This window comes from Spermophilus citellus (genome assembly GCF_964194105.1).
Source record: "Spermophilus citellus genome assembly, chromosome: 4".
In the NCBI taxonomy this organism is placed as follows: domain Eukaryota; kingdom Metazoa; phylum Chordata; class Mammalia; order Rodentia; family Sciuridae; genus Spermophilus; species Spermophilus citellus.
This window is the reverse complement of record NC_138185.1, coordinates 52329614-52355720: the sequence shown is the minus strand read 5'-3', so window position 1 is coordinate 52355720 and position 26107 is coordinate 52329614. Positions and strand designations below refer to the sequence as shown.

General features: G+C 46.6%; 1 protein-coding gene across 1 annotated transcript in view; it reads right to left on the bottom strand.

Annotated features, from left to right (window-relative positions):
* APBA2 (amyloid beta precursor protein binding family A member 2) overlaps window positions 1–23972 on the bottom strand; it is a 260706-nt gene extending 236734 nt beyond the window's left edge. The window contains exon 1 of the mRNA XM_081291943.1: window positions 23727–23972. The gene's annotated coding sequence lies outside the window, so the exon portion shown is untranslated. The remainder of the gene's footprint in view (window positions 1–23726) is intronic.
* Between the last annotated feature and the right edge of the window lie 2135 nt (window positions 23973–26107).

Below are 26107 nucleotides of genomic sequence, written 5' to 3'. Positions count from 1 at the left end.
TGGTCTGGCTCGGCCTCCATCTGCTCTGAAGACAGCATGAACAGCTCTTCCATCTCTTCCCAACCAGACACACACCTCTATAAGGAAAGACACAGGGCCTGAACAAGGTCCAAAATGGAGTTTCCAAGGGGCTGGAATAGGGAATGGATTCCTGACAGATGGAATGGTCAAAAACAAACAAAAACTCCAGGCCAGGCACTACACCTGCAAACAGGTTCCCTCTCCTCTCAATCAGACTTCTGATGTCCTGGGCCTGGACCACCCCCTGCGAAGTATGACGAGGGACCCAGACCACCAGTAGAGGGCAGCATGGAGCCATGTGTCCCTACTGTTCCCAGCCTGGTTGGAAGAGTATTAATTTATCACAACACCCACCCACCAGCTCCCAAGGTGACAAACACTAATGTGACCATCCTGAAGGTGTCAGGTTGGCTGGTTTACCTCATGAAGTGAGAAAATTATAACCTTCATCACACACACATTATGAACCAGTATTGATAGTTGTAACACTCTCCACAAAGATTCTATATGAAAATGGTGAAAAATGGCACACAAAAAGTCCATGATGGGCAAAATGACTTAGGAATCTAAACTAGCAAGAGTGGCTCCCTCTCACTGGTCAGAAGAGAGTACCAAGAACTCACAGTAACTGGCAGGCTCTGCAGGGTGGGCATTCCAAGGCCAAGGATACTGCATAAATGACATAAATGAGAGGAAGCGACTGAGGGTGACATCTATGATCAGAATCACAGATTCCAGGGTCCCCCAAGGGCCACAGTTTCATGGTGGGAATTTGGTGGCACAATAAGTATCTCTCGGCACAGAGTGGGATCTTCCCTCATCTCATTTAGCCAAACCCGGTGCTCCCCACCTCACCTGTGCTGACCCCACAACGTGCAGAGGGGAACTATGGGTAACAGCATTGCATCCAGCGCTCCCATCCCACCTCACTCCACGTGCCCATGTCCTCACAGGGCACCCCTTCAATTTGCAGGAAGAGGCAGAGGCCACCAGCAGCTTCCAGCCTGCTTGCTGGGACTCCTCAACAAGGTCATCACCATGTGCACTGACATGCTCTGAGGAGACACAGTCCTTGGAGCCCCTGCTGGAGGGCCAAGCAGAGAACAAGCCACCTTCTCTAAGACCCAGTGTTTGAGCACCCACCAGAACCAGAAAGTTCCAGTGGAACTGCTGCCCTTGCCTGGAGAAGCCTTTCCACAAGATCTCTCCCCTTCAGCCCACTCCAACTACACAGAAAAAAATCACCTCTACTGACCACCAGCTTGTTCCCAGGCTGACCCAGTGGCCTGGAGGGCTGCACAGAAATCAGAGGCTCCAGTTTAAGGGTTTAGTCACTGAGTGAGTGCAAAGCAAAAGGACCATTCTGAGGGGCCTCCAAGACCCCAGGAGCCCACAGAATGAACTAATCAAGACTCCCGACCCCAATAACACAGAGGCATAAATATCAGAAAGGAAAGGCTAATGTTGAAAAAATGGTTTCCTGATCTGAAAACCCAAGAAGAACCAACAAGCCATTTAAGCCCACGAAGAGATGTAAGCAAAGTGCCTGTCCTGATATCCCAAAGTCAATGGCCCTCCTACCCACCACATAATCAGCTAGGAGGAGAGGAGAGAGGGGGATTATCTCAGTGGTGACAGTGACCTTGGCCATAAAATCTAACTGGAAACCTAACAAGAAATGTGCCAAACCCATGAGCAAAGTAATAAGACACTAGAGAAAGATGTAACTAAATCAAACACCCAGACCAGAGGAAGACATTTAAAAGACATCTGTTTTCATTTAAATAAACCTATAGAGTATGCCAATCAAAGTCCCATTCAGATTCTAGGATGAATTTCACTTATTCCAAAGTTTATCTAGTTGAAAAAAAAAATAAATGAGAAAGGTTAGAAAAAGATGGAAAAAGAAGAAATAACTAGTTAAGATAATGAAGAACAGCCATGAGTCATACCATGATGTTTCTTCAAAGATGGGCCACACACACAACGATGCTCCCATAAGATTCTATGGCCCAGTGACAACCCAGCCATCTTAGGAAGCGCATTCAATGATGTTCTCACAAGGACAACATCGCCTGATGTACTACAAAAAGTCACAGTAATTTAAACAGTAGATATTGGCAAAAGAATAAACCAGTAAATTAGAATGGAGAATCCAGAAATGCAGGAGGAACAACCAGAACACAGTAGTAACTACTCATGCTCTAAATGTCCAAGCCCTTTGGCTCTATGACAAACATGAATCTCAAGACAGAGAGGTAAGGGCTAGCAGGTTTAACCCAGTGGAAGAGCCAATGCTTAGCACACACAAGGCCCTGGGTTCAATCCCCAGCACCAATACAAAAGGAAAGAAATCAAAACAGACATATAAAGATAGCTCATTAATAAATGATGTTGGGAAACTGAATGTTAAAAAATTATGTGCTTAATTGATACCATACCTAAAAATAAATTCCAGATGAATAAAAGATGTAAATGTAATAAAAAGTCTGAACTATCAAATATTAGAGAAAATATAGGAGGATGTTTATATGCACTTGGGGTAGGAAAGCCCATTGTCTAGGTTAAAATACAAAATTCAAGAACCAAAGGGAGATCAGCAGAGTAGAGAAAAGGGATTTAGGGTGGGGGATTTTATGCGTGATACTGGCCAAACTATATTTTGATATTGTGTGCATGTACAAATATTTAATAAAAAAAATCCCACCATTATGTATAACAATAATGCACCAATTAAAAAATGTGAAAAAAATTCAGGAGCCATACAAGAAAAGCTTGACAGATTTGACAACATAAAATCCAAAGTTTTACATTGCCAAAAATGTCTTTTATACAAAGTCAAAGGATGCAAAGACATCTGGGAGAAAATATCTTCAGTGTATATAGCAATGAGTAATAACCCTGCTGTACTAAAAATGGCAATGAATCACCACAGAAAAGCTGGACAAGTCAAAAGAAAAACAGACAAGAATTAAAAAAGTAAAAGAGAAAATTCAAATTGTTATTAAGGAAATGAGAAATAGCTTCTTATCATTTGTAATTTTAAAACACAAAATGAAATACAGTAATCCACTTTATCTTGGAGGGATGGATTGCAAGAGTCCCAGTGGGTAAAGCTCAGGCTAAAACCATGCACATTACTGAACCTTATACAAACTATACTTTTTTTTCTACAAATAAATATCTATGAAAATCTTTTTTTATTTTTTTTATTAGTTGCTCATGACAATACAATGATCTTGACATATCATACATTTGAATCAAATGGGGTATGAATTCTCATTTTTCCAAGTGTACAGTTTGCAGAATTGCATTGGTTATACAGCCACATATATGCATACTGCAATACTAGTGTCTATCTTTACTTATAAATTAAGCACAGTAAGAGACTAACCATAGTAAATAATAATGAGGTAGAACAATTGTAACAATATGTCTGTAATAAAAGTTATATGAATGTGGTCTCTTTCTTTCCAAAGAGTCAAAACAAATAATACTATCTTAGGAACACAGTTGAGAGCAGGTAACTAAACTAAGGAATGTAAGTGCAAATAAAGGGGTCTACTATAAGTTTGTAACATTATACTCACAAGATGGAGTGCAACTGCATCAACTGATGGCATCCACTTGCCATGAACAACTCAAAGGGGATGATGTTTAAGATCATCAATGCTTGGGATGGGTGAGAGTTCTAATTACAATGTTTACACAGGTTTGGGACCAGAGGTGCTATGGATTTCAGATATTTCTTCTGGGGAGGGGGGGATTCTGGAATACCTACAGATATATCTTAGGATGGAATCCAAGTCTGAACACAAATTTCACTTCTGTTTCATATACTTTCTACACGTATAATCTGGAGGTGATTTTACATGTTATTTTAAAGTTGTATGCAATCTGATATTTTGGATAATTTTGTGCACAAAGTTTGCATATATGAGGCTAGGGATGAAATTGCCCACCTCTGACATCATATTGGTACTCAAAAAGTTTCAGATTTTGGAACATTCAGATTAAGGAGACTCAAATTGTAATTTGATCCCACGTTGTTGAAAAATGTTTAAAAGTAATAATTATGTATGTTTTCATATAAAACATAAGCAAAATATTTCCATAGAAATACAAAAAAAGGGAAGACGCTGCACCAAATGGTTAATAATGGTTGTCCATGCAGGGGCTAAATAGGGAGAAGGGGGTTGGAATGGGGGGGGTGGCTTTCATTTTCTTCATTATGTATTTCTCTGTAAGGTTTGAATTTTTGTCATGATTGCATAGTAATTTCACAATCAGAAAAAATATGAGAAAAAAATCTGCTCATGCAAAATCAAAGACAAAGGACTCTGGGTCTAGAATATGATAGACACCTGCCCCTGTTGATGAGACCAGGGTCCTCCTGAACACCAACACTGCTGCCAGAAAAAATGGCTCTCCCCTCCAGAGATGCAAGATAATTGCTACAAGGCATGATTTTTAAAATAGTGATGTCAGATCTATTTATTTTCATTATTAGCTCTTTTATTGTTAGATAATGAAACAATACACAAAATCTTTGCCTCCCAGCCGACAGCCTAAACCTAAAACCTGCTCAAAATCACTTCTCTATTTCATTCCATTCTTTCCATGTCTTTCAGAATCTTCAAGTAGAGGGAAATGAATGCTTACCCTCACTGAAAAACAATGCAGCTGACCCAGAAAGAGTGGCTGGAGAAAGGTAGGCCTCCCTAGCACCTCCCCTTTCACTCTCACTAGGAGTGGTGGATGCTGTCCCTTCAGACCCTGACTGGTCCCTGGCAGCCTCTGGTTTTTAAGACTTCTCCATATTTGAGAACAAAACAAAATAGACAAGCACTTTAAAATTCATTACCAGAAGGTTCCCAAGGAATATGCTTCCATGCATAGAAAATAATCAAGTCCATTTTTCCAAGAACTTGCTTCAAAGTCCAATTTTGGGGAATTGATGTAGATTGTTCCATTTTAAGTTCTTCAACCAGAGGAAATCTAAAAATTCTTCCTTCCAGCTCAACAGAGCGAATCCATGAATCTACTGCTTTTGCAAAAGGAGGACAAAGATCCTCCTGGGGCCTCAGAATTCGGCATCTTTTCCTGGGATGCTCAGGGCAGCCAACAGCTCTGGGACATCGGGACACCAGGCCAAGCTTCAAAAGGCAGCCTACAGGCTAGCCATCCTACAGACACACACCAGCGGTCCCCAGCGGTTAAGGAAGAAGGGCTTGGTTTCAATCCATTTGCCAAATAACCAGAAATAAAATGCAATTTTAAAATAAATAATTGCACATGAGTCCAGGTTTCTGGCCAGCAGCCTATCTCTCAGTATGTATGTATGGAGGAGAGGCAAGGTGCTGATCAGAAAAGGAATGTGTCCCTGGAATAACTTACCACTCCACCTGGCTTGCCAGGCACAGGAAGTCTCTGAAACTCCCCCACAGGCTTCCCCACAAATTCTTGATGTCCTCTCAGAATACAACCAGCCCACCTTGGAGGAGGTGCCAGCCATAGGAAGACTGTGCACTATGAGGAGAGAGGGGCAGCTGAAATGCTGTTTGATGGACCCAAGCTCATAGGTGTGTCATCAACACTCATTCATTGCTGGTGGGACTGCAAAATGGTGCAACTAATCTGGAAAGCTGTATGGAGATTCCTTAGAAAACTTGGAATGGAACCACCATTTGACACAGCTATCCCATTCCTCGGTTTGTACCCAAAGGACTTAAACTCAGCATACTACAGTAACTCAGCCACATCAATGTTTATATCAGCTCAAATCACAACAGCTAAACTGTGGAAGCAACATAGATTCCCTTCAATAGATGAATGGATAAAGAAACTGTGATATATATATACACAATGGAATATTATTCGGCATTAAAAAAAACCTATATTTGGGGTGAAAATGGGAGTTCAAAACACAATTTGAGTCTAATGTATGAAAGATGATATATCATGAGCTATGTAATGCTTTAAATAATCAATAAAAAAAAATAAATAAAAATAAAAAATAAAAATAAAATAAAAGAGAATAAAATTATGGCATTTGCTGGTAAGTGGATGGAGTTAGAGAATATCATGCTAAGTGAAGTAAGTCAATCCCAAAAAACCAAAGGCCAACGGTTCTCTCTGATAAGTGCATGCTGATCCATAATGGGGGGACATGGGAAAAATGGAGGAACTTGATGGGGCAAAGAAAGGGAGGGATAGGGAGTGGGCGTGGGGATAGGAAAGTTGATTGAATGAGATGGACACCATTACCCTAGGTACATGTATGACTGCACTGATGGTGTGACGCTACATCATGTACAACCATAGAAATGTAAAGTTGTGCTGCAATTGTGTACAATTAATCAAAATGCATTCTGCTGTCATGTATACCTAATTTAAATTAATTAATTAATTAAAAAGTATGCCATCAAACAAGACAGGGAGAAGGAGGGAGAGGAAGGCAGAGCGGAGGGGAACGACAAAGGATGTACATGCAAGAGTAAAGGGGAAGCAGGGCACAGTGGTGCACACCTGTAATCCCAGTGCCTGGGGCGGCTAAGGCTGGAGGATTGAAAGTTCAAAGCCAGCCTCAGCAACTTAGCGGGGTCCTGAGTAACTTATTTAGACCTTGTTTCATAATAAATAATAAAAAGGGCTGGGGATATTTCTCAGTGATTAAGAACTCCTGGGTTCAATCCCTGGTATTTAAAAAAAAAAAAGGATTGAAGGGAAGGGAAAGAGGGGAGAGAGGAGAGGAAGGAAGGAGAGGGGGAGAGGTAAGGAATGAAAGGGAGAAAAAAATAGGAGGGAGAGAGGGCCAAGGAGAAAGAGCCTCCCTCTCATACTGTGAGTGGGCAATTAAACATTTCTGCAGGTCAATCTGAAGCCCCTACTATTTTGTCCAGCAATTCTACTCGGAAAAACTTATCATAAAGAAACAATCATGAGTATCTGAAAGAAGGAAGGGGGGGAGGGAGGGGAAAAAGGGGAGAAAAGAGAGAGGGAGGGGAAAAAGGAGGGAGGGAGGAAAGAAAACAGCGACAAGGACATTTATTAGAGCCTGGTTCACAGAAGGAAAACATTCTCAGCTACTCCAACATCTAATCCTGGGGGTTTGTTCAAAGAGTGATAGTACAAACTCAGACAGCTGGGTGTGGGAGAAAGCTTCCATGAACTTGGACAGCGGCTCTTGATCCATGATGGAAGAGAAAGGGGTCTGGCAGTTATGTGCATCCAAGCACAGTTAAAGAGACCTGTAGAACAACAGGCCCTGGTGGGAAGAATAAGGTGTCTCAAGTTCCTTCTTTACACTTATCTTTATTTTCTAATGCACTGAATTCATATATAAGTAATAAGTAAAAATAATGCTTTTAAAATAAAAGTGTTTGCTCGTGCCAAAAACTGCTTTAATGCTAAAGTGAGTTGAAGCATATGGAATTTTGCCTATATTTGGCATTAAAAAACAGCAAGTTTTATATGGTTCAAACTAATTTTGTCAAACAATCCAGATGAGTGGTAAGACCTTCAGGAATCATTTCATCTGACTGGCTCAGTGAGAAGTAAGGAGGCCATGACTAGTCTAGCATCCCTGTGTTAGTCAGTTTTCTGTCCCTGTAACAAAATGCCTGAGAAAAATAACTTATAAAGAGAAAAAGGTTATTTTGGCTTCAGTTTTGGAGTTTCCAGTCCATAATGGGGTGTACCCATTGCTCTGTGCCTTGGTGGGCATGCTGGACGGCAATAGCAGAAAACATGCGGCAGAGCAAACTGCTCACCTGACGGCCAGGAAGCAAAAGAGAAAAAGAGAAGACAGGGCCAGGATCCCATAATCCCCATTTGGGGGAATGCCCCCCAATTACCTAAGGACTTTCCACAAGACCCCATCCCTTAAAGGTCCAGAGCACCTCCAAACAGCACCACCTTTGGGACCAAGCCTTTAACACATGGACCTTGGGGTATACTTATCCAAACAGTGGCAGTCCCTGATAATGCAGGTCTTGTGCATTCCACGGGGGCGTCCTTTCCATCCAGCCCTACCACTCAACTTCACTTGTCCCACTCCACACAACTCCCATGTGCCAACTCCAATCTCATTCATCACTCAACAAGGTCTTGCAAAGCAGGTGTCAAGGATGCTACAAATGGAGGAGCTGGGGTCCCACTGTTGCACTGGATGAGAGGAGCAGGCTGGGTCCTGGCAGGCCCGTCGGACTCTCCATTAAGCCCCAGCCATCCTTGCTGGCTCCATGACAACAGGCCTGCACCCACTTATAGGATGAGGTCTCCCTCTCTTGTGAAGCTCACCCCTTTCCTCTTCATCCTGTGCCTCTACCAAAAACACAGGGATTGACACTTATGGAAGTTAGAGAAGATGAAATTACTTGAAGCCCAGGGTTTTACCTGTGGTCTTATTGTCTTCTGTGTCCCCACCAGGTCGCCCTTTCTGTGGGGAACAAAGGGAGTCAATCCCAGCATGGCCTCATCCATAAATCTTTAAAATGCCAGCCCAGGCCACACAGACTCAGCTCTCTTTGCCTCCTCACTGGGCCATCAATTGCACACACGTCAGCTTTGGTCACTATTGTCTATTGTTACCCTCCACCAATGTTACCCTCTACCCTAAAAAAAAAAAAAAAAAAAAAAAAAAAAGGCCTCTGGTCACTACCTGTGTGACTCCAGAGGCTGATCAGGAAGGGAAGCATCAATGTTCAATACCCATTTCTGGTGAATACAAAAAGCAGAAGAGGTCCAGGGCACTGCTATGCCAGGTCACCGGGCCAATGAAAACTGGCTAGTGCCCCTCAGAGTATGCTCAGCAGCACAGGAGCAAGATTCCCTGGGCTACCGATGTCAGCAACTGGGCTTCTGATTTTTTGTGTTTGAAATCTTTCATGCTCATACCATTGGGCTTCCTTCTCCTGTGGATGACCTTCCCAGCCCCAGCTCAGTCTGCATCTGAGAAACTGGCTATTTTCAAGCACCCAGAACTTTGGGGATATATATATTTTTTTTCTTTTTTTTTTTTCTAAATAATAAACTGAACTTCCTCCAACCCCAGGTAAAGGAAGTCCAATGGGGACAACTCAGCTGAGTGTCTGGAAGTGAATGAGGCTCCCCAAGCCAAGGTCTTACCACCAAAGGACACAGAGGTGATGGGACTCAACCAGCTCCCAATTTTCTCATGAACTTTCTGTTTTTAGAAGCTTTAGACTTAAAGCAAAATCAAGCAGATTGAACATGGTCCCCACATACCCTATACCCATTCTGCCCTTTTATTAGCATCTTACATTAGTACAGTACATCACAACCAATGAAGCAAGATTAATCCATTGTTGTTATTAAGGCCATAGCTCATTCACATTTCCTTGGTGTTTTCCTAATGGCCTTTTCTGTTCCAGGATCCCATCCACGACACCACATCACATGTAGTCATCAAGTCTCCTCAGGCTACTCCTGGGCATGATAGTTTCTCACTTTCTTTTTGATGACCTTGACATTTTTGGAGAGTGCTAGGGAGATATTTTGTAGAATGTCCCTCAATGGGAATTTGTCTAAAGTTGGTTTGTTTTGTTGTTGTTGTTGTTTATCCTCATGATGAGACTAAGGTCATAGGTTCGGGGGAGGAAAACCCCAGCAGTGAAGCACACCCTATGGGCTCGACTCACTGTTGATGTGGCCCTTGACCACCAGCTGAAGCAGTGCCTGTGGGGTTTCTGTTTTCCCTTTGCACGTCGTCCTTTGGCAGGAAGTCACTGTGTGCAATCTGCATCTGAGGAGTGGCAGTGATGCCCACCTGCTTTACCCTCAGGTTGCTATTAGCCCCCATCAGTGATGACCGCTTCATTCAAGGCTGAATCTCGCACCCTGCTGCAATGCCTTGCTCCAGCCCCGTATGGCTTTTGCCTTCTACCTCCCCACGAACACACACAGGTCAACAGCTCCCTGAAGGTAAGGTCCAACCTTCTTCATTGGCTTGTATGTGTGCCAGAACCAAGCGTGATGGCTGAGTTTCACACCATGAACACCGAGATGCTTACTCCTGAGAGGTCCTGGTCTCCCCAAGGTGATCAGATGGCAGGGAGCAATTCTCAAGCCACAGCGGCGAGATGAGAATGTACATATCTAGACTCCCGAGCTACAAAGCCCACTCCTAAAACCCAGACCACAATCCAGGCAATGGCAGCCCCTCCAGAAGCAGAATAGCTTCCATATCACAAATACCAGCAAAGAGACCCTGGAGACAGCCTGTGCCAGGCTGGCTCTCAACAGGCCTGGGAGTGTGAGGGCCACCGCAGAGCCAGCCCTTAGACCCCCACACCTTGGGGACAACAACCCCAGGCTCTTCCTATCCAAGGGGTGCTATCTCCATTGGATGTCCTTTCTGGTCCTCAGGCCATGTGATGAAACTGTCATGTTCCCAGGACGGGGCCAAGAGTGTACCCAGAGTGAAGCTGGAGACATAGAATCTCTGAGGCCACAGTGGGCTTTGTCACTTGTCACTACCCTACTTCACAACCCTGCTCATATCTTGGGAACAACTGCAGAAAAGACATCTGGAGCAGAGCTGTGTCCTGTACTCTGTTTTTTGTGAAATGGGGCATAGGTGTGGAGCTGGTAAAACATCATTTGGCCATTTTTACTGAGCAGCTGCTGAGTTCTGGGCACTGTGCTGGGTGCTGGGACCCAGAAGTAACCCTCGGTGACAAGGGAGTAGATGAAGCTGGGACCTAGAGAGCAGCCCTACCCAGGGACAGGGCAATAGATGGCATGTATTTAGAAGAGGGAGAAGCTGTAAAAATATAACTTACACTACAGATAGTCATTCACAGCTTTGAGGGAAGAGAGCAGAGAAGCAAACACCTGCTCTCCATTGGGTGGTCATTCAGCTCCCAGGACAATGACAGGCAAAAAGTCCCTAGAAGGTAACAAGGCATATAGATGGGGCAGAACATCCCAGATAGAAAAACAAGATGCACCTGTAATTCGTGCTCAGCTAGTCCAGCCCTACATTTGTAGAGGCAGCCTCAGCAATGGAGACCACAGCAGAACCGTCACATTCACAAATGTCACCAAACACACCACAGTAGCAAAATGCCAAGGTGACAGGGAAAGACCATCAGGACAGCTCCCCTGGCTGAAAAGAAGATGACAAGATCACAGGGAAGCTTTGGTTGGAACAGCATGATATGTCACAGAGTGTAAAACAACCCTGAGTGTGCAGCCAGGAAAGTGGGCTCTGGCCTCTGACATGGGGGACCCTCTGGAACACCTGAGAGGTTAGAAAGGACATTTTCTAAGATCCACTCAGTGCTGCTAAGAGGCTGACATTATAAATAATACCCACGATCAGCTGGGGGAGAACAGCACCTGTCACCCATTCCCACAAAGAGCCATGCTATGGTCTGATGAGCCAGAGAAGCCAGGGTGCAGCTGGGAAAGGCTCTAAGGACCTACAGGGTCAAGGCCTGTTGCAAACATAGGCTCTGCTTTTGCCACCTCATGATGTTGGCCTAATACTCATCTGAGATTCTATTTCCTTATCTCCAGAGGGGCTAATCACACTGAGTGCCCTCTCCCTGGAACTCCTCTTCCAAACCAGAAGCAGCTGCAGGTAACACCATGCACAGGTGACATGACTCGGAGCACACACACCACCAACCCAAAATCTGTGGTCCTGCTGGGCTGCACCTCCCTTATAGGATGCTGAGGAGGAAGTGAGCTCATGTACATGGGTGAGCTGCTACTCAGGGCGGTGCCGGCCACACAGGATGTCCTGAGAATACCAAAGCCTCCAACAGGCTGCCACACAACAGGACTCCTACAAAGGTTTAGAGGACTCCATGGCCACAGTGGTACTCACTGAAGCCAACTGTCTAGCCCATGAGGCCAAGGTGTCATAAGGTTGGCAGTCTCTGTCCTCTTCAGGCAGTGACATAGCTCCATTCTGATGGCTCACAGCCAGTACAAGAGCTCTGAGGACAGCGGGGGACAGAGCTGGAGCAAAGTCTGCTATGGTTTGGATAAGTGTCCCCCAAAGGCTCATAAGCTAAAGGTTTAGATACCAGTCCATGGCACTAATGACAGTCAAAACCTTTAAGAGGTGGGGCCTAGAAGGAAGAAGTTAGGTCACTGGGGACATGTCTTTGAAGGGGATACTGGGACCCCAGCCCTTTCTTTTCTCTCATTGTTTCCCAGCCACCATCAGATGAACTGGTGGAGATTGGCTCCACCACATGCTCCTCCACCACATGCTGCAACAGACCCAAAGCAACAGAGCCAAACAACTATGGACTGAAAGCTCTGAAAGAGTGGGCCAAAATAAGCCTTTCTTCTTCTTAAGATGATCAACTCAGGCATTTTATCACAGTGATAGAGAGCTGATTAACACAGAGCTCATGGATTGAAACAGTATGCCGGGGAAGGACATAGGAAAAGACAAAAGCCCCCTCTGGGAGCTGGGGTGATGGGACCCTGCCTGGACAGAACCTCCACTTATGATTCCTGGGCTGCCAGGAACACAGGACTGACCCAAAGGAATTGTTCATGTGCACTCATTCCTTCTGATCATTCTTCTTAAAGCTCTTTAGTTTCTTACTTAATATAAATCACAACATTTGATGCTTCAACATTTGGGTTATTTGTGTGATTTTCTTAAGGACTATGCCTCCTTTTACATGCAGGGGAAAAAGCTCATTTTATCTAGATAACTTAACCATACCAATTAAATCTGTATAGATTTTACTATCTTTCTTGGGTTTTACATAACTTGATCTCATTTAGAAAACAGAGTTTGTGTCTAAATATTAATAAGTATTCATTGTAATAGCAAAATTTAATTATTTTACATTAAATGTAATCTTGATTCAGATAGTATTGTTCCAGCAATAATATAAGCCATGAGTTGGTCAATTCAAAGTTTTCCTTGAAAATTCCAAGATGACGTGCTGCACTTTTTAAAAACTTTTTAATGTAAAACAATATATGTATAGTAAAGCTCTATATCCATGCATTCATCCATACAACCCAACATCCAGATTTTTTAAATGGAGCATTATTAGCACCTGCAGAAGGTCTGCTTGCTCATGCCTCCCCTAATTACCATCTCCCAAGAACAACTGATTTCCAACACCACAGATAAGTTGCCTGTTGACTTTCACATAAATGGGATCCTGCAGTCTGGACTCTATAGTGTTTAGGTATTTTCACTTGACACTATGTTGCAGGATGTATCCATGCTGTGACATACACTTATGGAGAGTTCATTCTCAGTTTGCTATATAGTATCTATGCAGGAATAAATCTATGTCTTGATCTGCTCTTCTTGTTTGCATTTTGGCAATTAATCATACTTTGGGTGTGTCCCCTAAGGACTGTACCAGTTCCCTTGGGCTGCTATAATGAATAATCATGTATCTAGGTGGCTTCAGACACACATTTATATTCTCACAGTTCTGGAGACTAAAATCTAAAAGAAGTTTCACTGGGTAGAAACGTGTCAGCTGAGCCACAGTCCCTCTGGGAGGTGGTAAGGGAAAATCCATTTCTCACCTCATCCGGTTTCTCGTGGCTGCTGGTGTTCCTTCAGTCATGAGTGCATCACTCCAATCTTTGCCTCTGTGCTCATGTTGGCTCCCCTTCTGCGTGTCCAATCTCCCTCTGCCTTTCTCTAGTGGCCACATGCACACTTCACTCAGTTTAATTGGGATTGGGACTGCTGGTAATAGAGCATATGTAAATTTAACTTTAGTTGATCTACAGTTTCCCAAGCACTTGTAGGAATCTATGCCCCAGTGAGTTTCAGTTACACCACATCCTAACGCCTGCCATTTGCTGCTCTTTTGACTTTAGCCTAGAGAATGTGTGATGGTCTCACACTTTACAATTTAGTTTGCCTCTCCCTAACAGCTAATGGAGTTGAGCACCTTTTCATCTCTTTATCAAACATCGTGTGTGTGTGTGTGTGTGTGTGTGTGTGTGTCTTTTGCTCCTTTCCTTATTAGTTTGTCTGCCTTTTTCTCATTACTTATATAGTGCATTATTGTATTTTAAGTGAGTTGTTTTGTTAAAAATAGGTTCCACTACAGACACGTAGGAGAAATAAAATTTCTCATGTCAAAAGTTTCTGGGGGGAAAAAAATTTCTGAGATGTAAGGTCCAGTAGAGTCTAAGTGATCAGTTAGTTGACATGAATTCTAGATAATGAATACTTGGAAGGGAGTTCGGGTCTTGGTCAGCTTGGACAGTTTCCAGTAAGGAATATCATGTGATAGCTTGGGGACCACTGCCAGAAAATGGATGAGTGGAATGAAAATCAGTCCCACATTAACGTCTTCCAAAATAGCACAGCATGTCTATCTCCCTTTGCTTCCTGACAACCAAAACTGATTTTACCTAAAAAAGGGCAAACTCTTATGTGTAGCTCCACAAATACATGTGGATTTTATGAGACTTTCCTGGTTCCATAGATACCTTCAGGCAAAGCTATGCCTGACCAAGTCAGCACAGTGATGGCCCATGTCCAGAGTAAGGCAGTGGCTCCCTACTGCAGACACTTCCCTTGAGTAGAGAAAGGCAGAGATACTACCAACTACAACCAGCAGTATTTCTACTGTGAAATAATGAGAGCTTAAACACATCAGATTTAGGCTTCTCTATAACATAAGGGAAGAAAGAAAGTTGGGGACATCAGTCAATGTGAACCACACTGTAATATTATGTGTCTGATGAAAACCATGAAGATGGCAGAAAGTTCTGCACACAGGGATGTCTCCCCCCACATCATTGCAGCTTTCTCCCCTTCAGGTCCTCATTTCTAAACACCCCAATAATCAACAGGCTGTCCCTAGTTATGGGGCTTGGAAGTAACAAAGGCAGACTTAGCCCCTTCTGAGCTCCAGCAGACATTGATAAAGGGAACCATGGACCTCATGACAGGGATTACAGTCCTCTACCTCTGCCCTGAGCCAGAGGAAAAGCAGACCAACCGCATCTCTAAAAAGGAGCACAACTTGGGCTGGGGTTATGGTTCAACGGTAGCATGCTTGCCTGGCATGCGTGAGGCACTGGGTTCGAGTCTCAGCACCACATATAAATAAATAAATAAAGGTCAATCAACGAATATTTTTAAAAAAAAAAAAAAAAAAGGAGCACAACTTATCTATAAAACTGGGATTTCCCACAGCTTGACATGATCAGGTCATCGCCCAGAGATGAATGGATACCTCATCCTCTTCAGGACTGGATGGGAATGGAAGGGCAAGAGCTGCAGGCATCCCAAGGGCTCTTGGCCACAAGATGGATGCATCATAGTGCACATCTGTAATCCCAGTGACTTGGGAGGCTGAGGCAAGAGGATAGCAAGTTCAAGGCCAACCTGAGCAACTCAGTGAGACCCTGTCTCTCAAAATTAAAAACAAAACAAAAAAGTGGGGGAGCTAGAGAAGTAGCTCGGTGGTAGAGTGCTTGCCTAGCATGCATGAGGTCCTGGGTTCAATCCCCAGTACTACAAATAATAATAAAAAATAAATAAACAGGAGGCCTGTGAATCAGCTTCCTACAGTGCAGTGTGGTTCAGAATATCTGACCACAGGTGCAGCTCTGCCCTGACCTTCCCAAATCACCTTGGCCAGTGAAGAAACTGCACTCCTTTTTCCCAGTAGAGACCAGAAAACCATCAGAAGGCCCTAAAATGACTGCCTGTGTCCCTAGACAGCCCGAGGCCAGTCATGAGGTGGGCAAAGAGGCGTACCACCCTCTGCAGCCCCCAGTCCCTGACCCACTGCAAGTCTCTCCAGCACGCTGCCTGTGCTCCACAGACAACGGGAACCAGCATGGGGTGAGGGGTATGTGGAAGTCAGCAGAGCAACATGGGTTAACTCTGTGAGAGCAAATTAATAACGTGATATATGGTTTTGTCATAGATTTTGTCGTGCTTGTAAGAAAACAGGGCAATTTAACCTAGAAAGCCTGTAAATCTCTAAAGGGTAAAATGAAACATCCGTGGGAGCAAGACTAGGACTTGGCAACCTCATCCCCCTACAGAACGCAGTGGGAAGGGAGGCTCCTAGTGTCCACTCCCTCGCCCTGCATCCTCACGGTACCCCTCCCTGAGGACCCAGACCTGCCCCCTACCCTTCAATGTGCCCTGTCCTGTGTCCTCCCTGTCCCTCTAGGCACCTTCACCTCACCTCTGAATGTGCCCCTCAAAGGGCCCCTTTGGCACCCCTCCCCCATGTCCCACCCTGTCAATTCAAGAAGCTTGGTGACAGAGAATTTTCTTGGTAAACTGTGTAGATTATTGTTACCCCACCTGCTCTGCTCCTGATCCATAGCAAGGACTCTCAGGGCCATCCAGGGCAGCTCCACTCCTGGATGGTCAGGAGGCATCCCTCCTCCCCATTCACCATCTCCAGCTCTGACCTACACAAACCACAAAACCTGCTGCCCCAAACTGGACACTCCCTGTGCCCAGGGTGCCCCCCTCTTGGCTGGCTCTTCTGCTCTGAAGGAGCAAATACACACTTTTCCAGAATAGGCCGATGACCAGACCTCAGTCACCATGGCACTCTTGCATCTCCTGGATTATGCTTCTCTAGGAGGACCCTGGTCCCAGAACCAGGATGCCAGCGCATGTTCTCCAGCAGTTCCTTTCCACTCCCTTCCCATCTATAGCTGGGAACGACTCTACCCATCTATAGCTGGGAAAGAAGAAAGATGGATCCCAGCAGGTGCTCAGAAAATAAATACCCGGTGGATGGATGAATGGATGGATGGACGGACAAAACTCCCAGCAAAGGGATCTAGGAGTACCTAAGTGAAGAACACTTTCTCTCAGTTCTAGCATTGCAGAGTCCTCCAGTATCAAAGGATATGAATAACGGGGGCAAGGTAAGGGGTTGCCCTTTAAATGCCCAGCCACCCTCTATTTCCATACCAGATAAACCTTCCTACATGATGGATAAAAGGAACAGCACATTCAGAGACTTAAGGAAAAGGGTCCTAAAGCAAGGCATAGAAGGCTGCCAGCCCAGGGGTCCCCCCAAGGCAGTTCCCCACAGGAAGTCAATGCAAGTCAGAGGTGGCACTGCCTCTGGGTGCAGCAAATCAACTGCAGTAGCACAAGTCACCACTGCTGATTAAGCACACACCCGCCTGTGATCAAGAAGAAAACCATTACTTAATAAAATGCAATTAATTTTGAAGCTAAAATTGGTTGAAGCCCAAGGGAAAGTCAAGATCAGTAGTTTCCAAGCTAACACAAAGATGTTCCCCAAAGAACCAAAGGCAGGCCACACATCCAACTTGAAATACCCTGACACACTTCCCTCCAGCTGCCTGATTCCTAGCACTCGAAGGGAAGTATCTTCACAGTACATGTGCATAAAGTGAGGCACATCTAGTAGGGACTGTGAGACAGGAAAAATTCACACCTTAGCCTATTCCTGGAGAAACAGCCACCATGTTGACTAATGAAGTCCCACCTCAGAGGCTCAGGATCTAGAAGTCAGGCCAGGAGGACAGCATTGGGACCTGTGGCTAGAATCAATTCATCCATCAGTCAGCCAACTGCTTTCACTGTTGCCATCTAGAATCTGAGCCAGCTAGAAGGGCCCAAAGTGGTAACAGGTATTTAAGATGGCAAACAGGCTGAGGAGAACACACGTGTACACACACACACACACACACACACACACACCCTAACCTGTGACTGTACTGACCAAGCACTTCACTGTAACAGAATGTTTGCACACATCTAATCTCATGTCATACTCACAGTCATTCGGTAGCCACTAAAGAAGGAAGCACAGACCCGAATGTGCCCTCCTTACGATGAGTCAAGTCAAACTCTGAGCAGTGGCATTTCTACAGCTGGCGGGTGGAGGCCAAGCCTGGCTTTCTCAAGCTTCTGATTTCTAATACAAACCCCAGCTCCACTTCACCCCACCAATGACAGCTGTCACCAGCTCTGGATAATATGGACAGATGTTAGAGCACATGGCTCACTTACTACACCAAAGGAATGAGAAACACACATGGCGTTTTATTTGAACAAGGCACACACTTGCTGTCAGACCCAAAAAATCCATCATCCCTAAATACATGCATTCAATTAATGGTCTTCCTATGTTTGAAATGATACATTTTTCCATGAAATTAATAATTAAACAAACTGGGGAAAACATGTATGCATGTTTTTTAAATTAATAATGCATATAACAGTTCAGAGAAATTCCTAGTTAGAGCTGCTTTGCTGGGGACAAAGCCCAGAACTATAAAACCAACCAAACACACACAGACACACACACACACACACACCCAACTTAAAATTTTAGATGTCCATACTGTTCTTCTACTTAGTATTTACTAATGCATCTTTGCTCAGGATAAGTGGCTGAGTGGTTCAGAACCAAATATCTCCTTGCACAATTGATTCTAGAGACAAGAAGTGCAAAGTATCCATGTTCACTTGGAGTGCAGAAAGGAAACATCTAGGGACCCACCAACAATGGCTGTTTTCCTGTGTGGCAGGCCCTCAAGCCTCCTCCCCAGCTCTGTGAAGAGCCCCGATTATCTAGGACACATCCTCAACTCTCCAACCACTAGGCATTAGGTTCTCTAGGCACACGTTGAAAATTAACCCCTATACATGTCACATGAGTGGTCACAAGTACTAGTCATACTCACCCAGTTGAAAAACAACTCTAATGTAAAATGGGTTCCCATAGGCCACAGGTATGGAGCATGCTCTTCACACTCTCCTCTCCCAATTCAGGCTCACATGTGGCGCTGCCCTCCAACAGCAGTGTGCCTTAGGGCAAGTCACAGTTGCCCAGTCCTCAGTCTCCTTGCTGAGAAGTTAAGACAAGGCCTGCTTTTGGGGTTTAGTGGGAAATTACTTACAACAGCAAACACAGAGGATCAGAACTCAACACACAGAACTGCCCCACAATGTGATTTTAATTACACTGGAATTAAATAATGGAGTGTTTCAGTTTCCAGAAAACCTTAAGATTTTTTGCAGTCAATGCAGGAATCTCAACTGCATGTTTTTTTTTTTTTTCTTTCTTAGTTTTGATCCTTCAAACACAAAACAACAGATGTAGCACCTTACACTGGAACCTCACTTCAGAGTTTATGAAGTGTCTATACACTTTCTTACTGAGCTGTAGTTGTAACTCACAAACCTGACCCATGCAACGCCCAGCAAAAAAGGAGAAGCCATAACAGGCCTGAGCCTACACAGGCACCACATGAAGACTTTGCTGTAATAATGATACCCTGCACCAGGTCAATTCTGAATTTCATTCGTGCATCAAAACAACCTTGAGCAAGAGGTACAATGCATGGATTACAGATACTAAGAAAGGCTCCCAAGGTCCGTGGTTTGCAGAGGTCCCAGGGATTAGCAGCACAACCAGGCTGGAATTGAGCTCTTGTTATTCTAGATTCCAACCTGGTTTCCTATCTTACTCTGCCTGTCTCATAAAACCAGAGTGCTTCTCCTGGCCAGGTCAAAACACAAGCAAAAGAAAGTCAGGCAAGAAAAGGGTTGTGGAAGGAAAGACCAGCCAATAGGACAGACAGAACAGCTGGGACCTGACATGAGGTTCTAGACAAGTTTAGAAACATCCAGATGGAAGAGGAAGAGAAACTGGGAAAGAGGGTGCCTCTTTCCCAGTGTATGTGCATCCAAGATGACTTCAGGGAGAATGTAGGCTGGCCGGCTCTAGAAGCAGGGAATACCTGACAACCCAAACAACCAAAAAAACCAAAGGAATTTCATTGCAAAATCAGAATGCCCACTCTGTGGGATGGATTACTTTCCCAAACAGTTTCTTCTGTCCCATGTGAAAACTGGCCGGCAGCTGCTTGTACTGTACAATCCATAGCTCTATCCTGCCTCCCCAGTGAGCAAAAGAGTCTGTGCTCACTTCTAGGAGGAATCCAAATGTGAATACAGCTTGATGCCTGCTCTGGGTCTCAGGGAAAGGAGAAGTGGGGAGTCAAGCGGGGTGAAAGGCAGAATGATGCTCCTGCATTTCATTCATTCTTACATTCAACCAACAATAGCACTGAGGGTTTACTATGTGCCAGGCACTATTGGAGCTACTGCGGATACAGAGGTGAACAAAGTCTTTACATTTGAGTGGTAAGAGACGGACAATAAACAAACAAGTACTGTACATAAATGAGACATTGAATGCTAAGCATTAAGGAGAATCACAAAACAGGATTCACAAGAAAAGAAAGAAGTAATATCAATTTACAGAGGCTGATTAGGGAGTTGGCATGTATACAGAGAAGTGAAATCAGGGAGGGAGCAAGCCAGGTGGATACCTGGGGGAGGTACAGACAAGGCAGCAGGAACAACAGGCACAAAGGCCTTGAGACAGAAGGAGCCAAGCAAAATTGAGGACCAAAGGAATAAAAGGAAAGAACCCACATTCATTTGAGATCATTAAGGACAGACACAAGGGCCTGGGCCAAGGTCTTGGGACAACAGGGCAGGGACAACTCAAGGCAAATCTGGGCAGATATTCTGTCTGACTGGAGGCTGGGCAGCTTATTGAGAGCATGCTTGGGAGTGAGGGCTCAGAAAATCTTGTGGAGGAATATGGGTGTGGAGTAGGCACTGGGGAGCCATTGAAGGTTTGAGAAAATGAGAGACTGGCATGGGTCCAATCTACAGAGGGGCAATCCCAGCACCCAACTCTGGGAAACGCCAAAGCTGGCACAGGAAAAAAAAAATTCACATAGCAAAGGCATTCCCCTGATGTGTAGGGTTCCTCAAAGAGAGCCTGATGGTTCGACCTTGAGGGCGCTGTCCTCCATGGGCTTTCTTGAATGTCTGGATGGGGACAGAGGAGAGGACTGGCTGCAGGAGAGGCGAGAGAAGACAGTGCCCACGACAGCTGACTCAGCCTGTGCCAGCAGGCTGCTCAGAGACTCCAGCTGGCCCTGACCCAGGTGGTGGGTGGGGGGACTTGGGGAGGAGGAAGCAGGCATAGAATCCTCCCTGTGGTCTATCAGCCCAACCAACATCCAAGAGGCCAAATGAGCATCACTCCAGCTCCTGCCAGGCACCCAGGCTGCCTCCTGGTACATGACCCAGAGAATGCCTGCCTACAGGTCAGTGGCTACACCACTCCCTACCATGGCCTGCACATTGCCAGTCCTCACAGCCACCAGCAGAGGTAAGGAACTGGGAGCAGTAAGGCAAGGGCACAGTCTGTGAATGCTACAGCCATGAATGCCACTCATGCTCAGGGCTCTCTCCTGATCTCTAAGGACCATACTGAAGGGCAGGATATGCAGGTGAATACCACTTGTTCTGGAAGGCCCCAGAGGCCAGCCAGAGATGTGTTCAGGTCCTCCATGTCCATCTGCCACTAGCCATTTCAGACTCCCCACATGAAAGTAAAGATTTCTTGAAGACTTCAGATGGGAGGTTCTCACCTGTTGAGTCACCAGGGCAGGTATTTGGGGCAGGAAACACAGAGGAACACTTGGGAGAAGTGAGGTCTGGAGGGGACCTCTGCATCCATGCTCTGTCTATGCTCTGCCCCCTCTGACAGGCCAAACCAAACAAAGCCCAGCCCAACCTTACCATCAAATGTGTTTTTCCTCTGAGTTCCTCAGTTTTGTCTAGGAAAAATCAAGGTGTTTTAGCACTCTCTCAGCTTCCAGGGGTGCGATTGGTGTCTTTTACAATTATCTTTTATTTTTATCTAGCATTCTTAGCTCAGTTGGCAAATTAGATATTTATGTGCCTCCATTTCACAATCTATCCCCACCAATTATTCCTGTGAAACTAATATTTAATTTTAAAAAGGGGGGAGGGCATAGAACAACTCAAAGGACAGTTATGCAAACAAGCAAACAAGCCACAACTTGGGCCTGAGGTACCCCCAGAAAGCAAACAAGATGAGAGAGAACAAGAAGTTGATCATCACAGGCCCACCCCACCTCCCAGCTCACACACACTCACAGACCACCTGATTCAGCCTGCGCTTGCAGGAATCCAGTACCCCACAGATGAAAAGGCAGGCAGTGGGGAGGAGCACAGCCACTCCCCTAACCCATGAGAGAGAAGACCCCCACCAGGGCCATCATCCAGATCCAATCCAGCTCCAGAGATAGGGCCTCCTCACCAGTGCTGGTGCTGCCCACCTGGGGAGGGTTGTCAGCACCAAGGGCTGACAACAGCCATGTTCCAACTCATCCACTTACACCCTTAATGCTGCTCAGAGTCCCAGCAGGTTCCAAATCTGTATTATTCCTGCCCAGAATATCCTAAGTTCAGAGGTCCTTTCCAGTGACAGCTGAGTATAAAGGAGAACGTATGGCCACCCAGCAGTAAGGGTGTAGGACAAGGCACTGTAGTTGCTCTGTGTCCACCCCTGCCTATTGGCTGCTGCTCACCAGAGAACCCTCTGCCTCATCTCACTGGAGGAATCCTGCTCCAAAGGAAGGCTACCCACAGGCTCTGGGCTCAGCAGAGCTGTGACAGTGGAAAAAGTTGTCATACTCTGACCCTCAAAGCTTTCAGGTCTTTATTTGTAAAACCACTGTCTTTCCTCAAAGGAGTGGGAGACAATACCCAGAAAGAACAGGAGGTTGAAGAGGCCAGGGACAGATGAGCCCACGTATGAAGTGTCAGGTACAAGATGCCAGATTTTGGATACTTCACCTTGGCATAGCTATTGGTGAGTTGACTACACGAATCCACAGATTTAAGTCTGGCCCCTGTCAGGTCCTATCTGAATTGATCTGAAACAATTAAAAGTCTTCCTTCTGCAAGTAAATACTAAGTTAAGACTATCAGGCATCCTGTAAGGCAGCAGTAGGGCAGAACTCTCTCGTCAGGACCCTCCGGACCCCCCCCCCACCCTTCTTCTACACGCTGACCCAAGGGGAGTTCACTCCTAGCTTTGGCTTACAGAGGCCCACCACACACTGTCCACCGCCCACTGCCCTGTATAAAGCACTGCTTGGGGGACGGGAGATCAATGTTTGCCTTCATAATCTGTGGCCAGATCTCCTGTCAACAGTCTTGTCAGGCTGTGCCTGCCATAGGGAAGGGGCCAGATAGCCACGTGCCCCCAGCCCCGCTCAGGCTGCCCAGGGGAAAGGGTGTGTGGAATTTCTAATTGAGGAGTTTTCCTCCTGGGCCTCATTATAAAGGAAAAGGGGAGGAGGAGAAATCAGAGCTCGATTCCCCGGAGGCAGCGAATCCAACAGCGACCCCAAACTCGGGAGTTGCCGCCCGGTACCGGGACTTGGTGCCAGCACCAAGCGGGGGCCCCAGAACGCACTAGCGGCCCGGCCAGTCCAGCGGGACTGAAGCGGGCAACCACCGCCGACCAGCGCCTCTTGCCAGTACCGGGTCGCCCCTCACCGCGGAGCCCCAGCCCTGGATGCAGGAGTCGCCCGCTGGTCCCCGCCGCGCCCGCCCGCCGGTCAGTGGGGGCAGGGACCGGCTGGTCTGGTGAAGTGGGGCCGCGGGTCTCCACCCCCACAACCAAGCGGCAGTCGGACCCGCCGATCGTCCCCCTCGGCTGCCGCTCCGAAGCCCCGCCGAGTCTGGGGGTCAGCACAGGAGCTGCAGCATCTGCATCCCCCTATCCGCCCCCCGATCCCCTCGCCGACCCGGGCGCCCCCAGGCTGCGGCCACCGGCGACTCAGGAAGCTAGGGACCCCCAGCTTACCTGGCTCTGGCACCAGGCTGCGCGAGTGCGCCGCCGCACCCGCCCCGCCGCAGCCACTGCCGCCGCCACCGCCACCAGCTCTGTCCGCGAGGCCGAGCGCTGGGCGCCGCCGCAGCTCTTTGTGAGCCCGCGCCGAGCCGCACACGGAGACTGCTAATGAGCCCGGGAAGCTGAATAGCGGCGGGCGCGCCCGGGACGCGGCGTACGGCACGCAGAGCCGCCTCTGCCGGGTGCACGCGGCGCGGCCGTGGGGCGCACCCCGCACCCGCCTGCGGCTGGCCGGTCCGCGCCCCCGCCTCGGCCTCTCCTACCGCCCCCAGCTCCACCCGCGCCCAGAAAATGGGGATCGGAAAATGCTTCCTGGAGAGAGCGCGAGGCGGGAAGGAAAGGAAGACAAAGATGCTTTCTTGCCGGGTGCTACCTCCCCCGGCCCCAAAGCAAGGACAGTCGGCAAAACGGGCAGGCACACCTGGGATCTGGGTCCTTCGGGGATGGCTTCGGGGACAGGGACTGGAGCCCAGGTTCTGGAAGCCTGGGCGGCGCCCTGAGGAGCACACAGATTCCCGGGTGTGCCCCCAGACCTGCTGGCTTGGGAGCTGTAGGGGTCTGGTCCTCCAGCGGGTAGAACAGGTGAAGGCGAAGCTCTTCTGCGCCGGTACCCTGCCCCGGGCGCCGCGCTGCCCCCTGGCGGGCTCGGGAGCCCTTGCTGCGCTGAGGGTCTGTGGCGACCGCGCCCTGCTCTGCCCTTCCCGACTGCGTGCTGGGGCCCTGGAAAGAATCCCTTGAGAATCGCGGCTTCGGAAAACCCCCGTAGCAAGGAAGGCCCCTTGCTACCTCCACACCGCAGATCCCCAGACGAGTTTTGGCGACCAGTTCTTATCTCTTGGTCCCTTGTAACCACCCTACCATCCGGTTTCCGATACCAGGTGCTGCTTTGGTCCCAACCCCAGGGCCCCACTCTGGCCCTTCCTCTCCTTGCTGCCTTGAGTTGGTGGACCCTAACCTCAAACACTCCCAGACACACTCATGTATCCCAAAGAGAGTCACTATCCACTTCACAGTGTGAATAATCCCCTTGAAGCCCATAAAGGTTGTGTAAAGGCTGTCGTGGGCCCTTTCATTCAGTCCCATGCAGATGTGGTAATCTGCAAGTCTACATGGGAAAGTGAACAGGGTGCCTTCTCCCGGCAGAACTGGGGCTCAAAGACCTCCTTTGCCTGAACCCTTCTATTTGCCCTGTTTTTCAGCTGCGTTTGGCAGATTAGGGTGAACCTATGGTGCTGGAGTTTCTGAAGGGGAGTAGAACAGGAGGAAAAAGGGAACTGAGAGGGTGAAGAAAGCCTCTTTCTGCTGCCCTGAGGAGGGGAGCTGACACCCTAAGGAGAGGGCCTGGAGGAAAGCTGGGTCCTCAGCTGGGCTAAGGGCGGACATAGTGTGGATTTCCTGTGACCTCACCCCTCATCTCTCCTCTTCATCTCTTCTTCTTAGCCCAAGTTACAAACAAAAACAGCAAGGGAATAAACCCAAAGCAGACCAGCCACGAGTTCCAGAATCATTCCCCATCCACATCTTGAGGTGAATGTATGTTCGTTGTTTATTTTTCACCTACTTAAACATTCTGGTCACTCAACCAACAGCAAGTTTAGCTTCATCTCAACTTCCGTGGCCCAGCTTTTCTCCAAATGCCAGTAAGCAGATAGGAGCATTTGGGAAGAAAAGAGTCCATGGCTTTAAATATTAAGTGTGAAGGCCAAATGTGCACATCTTCTGGCCTTGTCTTACTTGAACGTGGATAAATCACATAGGAAACCAGATTACTAGGCCTGAAGATGACCCACACGATGCCATTTGTATGTGGATGTGGATGAACCAGCTAGTTTGAGGCTGTTTCCTTCAACAATTGCCCTTGAACTCTTCTGTGGGAAAGCTCTGGACCAAGCACTGTGAATTAGACTCCATCCCTCTAATCAGGAGCAGTAGTATCTGATGTCCGCAGAGTCAAAGGTTCAGGCCCACCCTTAACCTCATTCAGGACCCTAAATCTGGTGGTTTAGAGTCAATTCACTGTTCAGAGAATTATTTATTTATTTATTTTTTATTCAAACACTTTTTGAAGAATCTTGAAGTGGGGAAGATCCTTCTAAGTATGCTACAAAGTGCATGATGGAAAAACACAATAATAACACAGAAGTGATAACATAAAAGATGGCCAAATTTGACTACAGAAAAAAATCCTGCCTAATAATCACCTCCATGAGCAACTCAACAACAAATCAGGAAAAAAGTATTTGTAACTTATATTACATTTAATTTCCCTCATACATAAATAAGATTGAGAAATATATAACAAAAAATGATCAAGCCAGATGCAGTGGCTCACA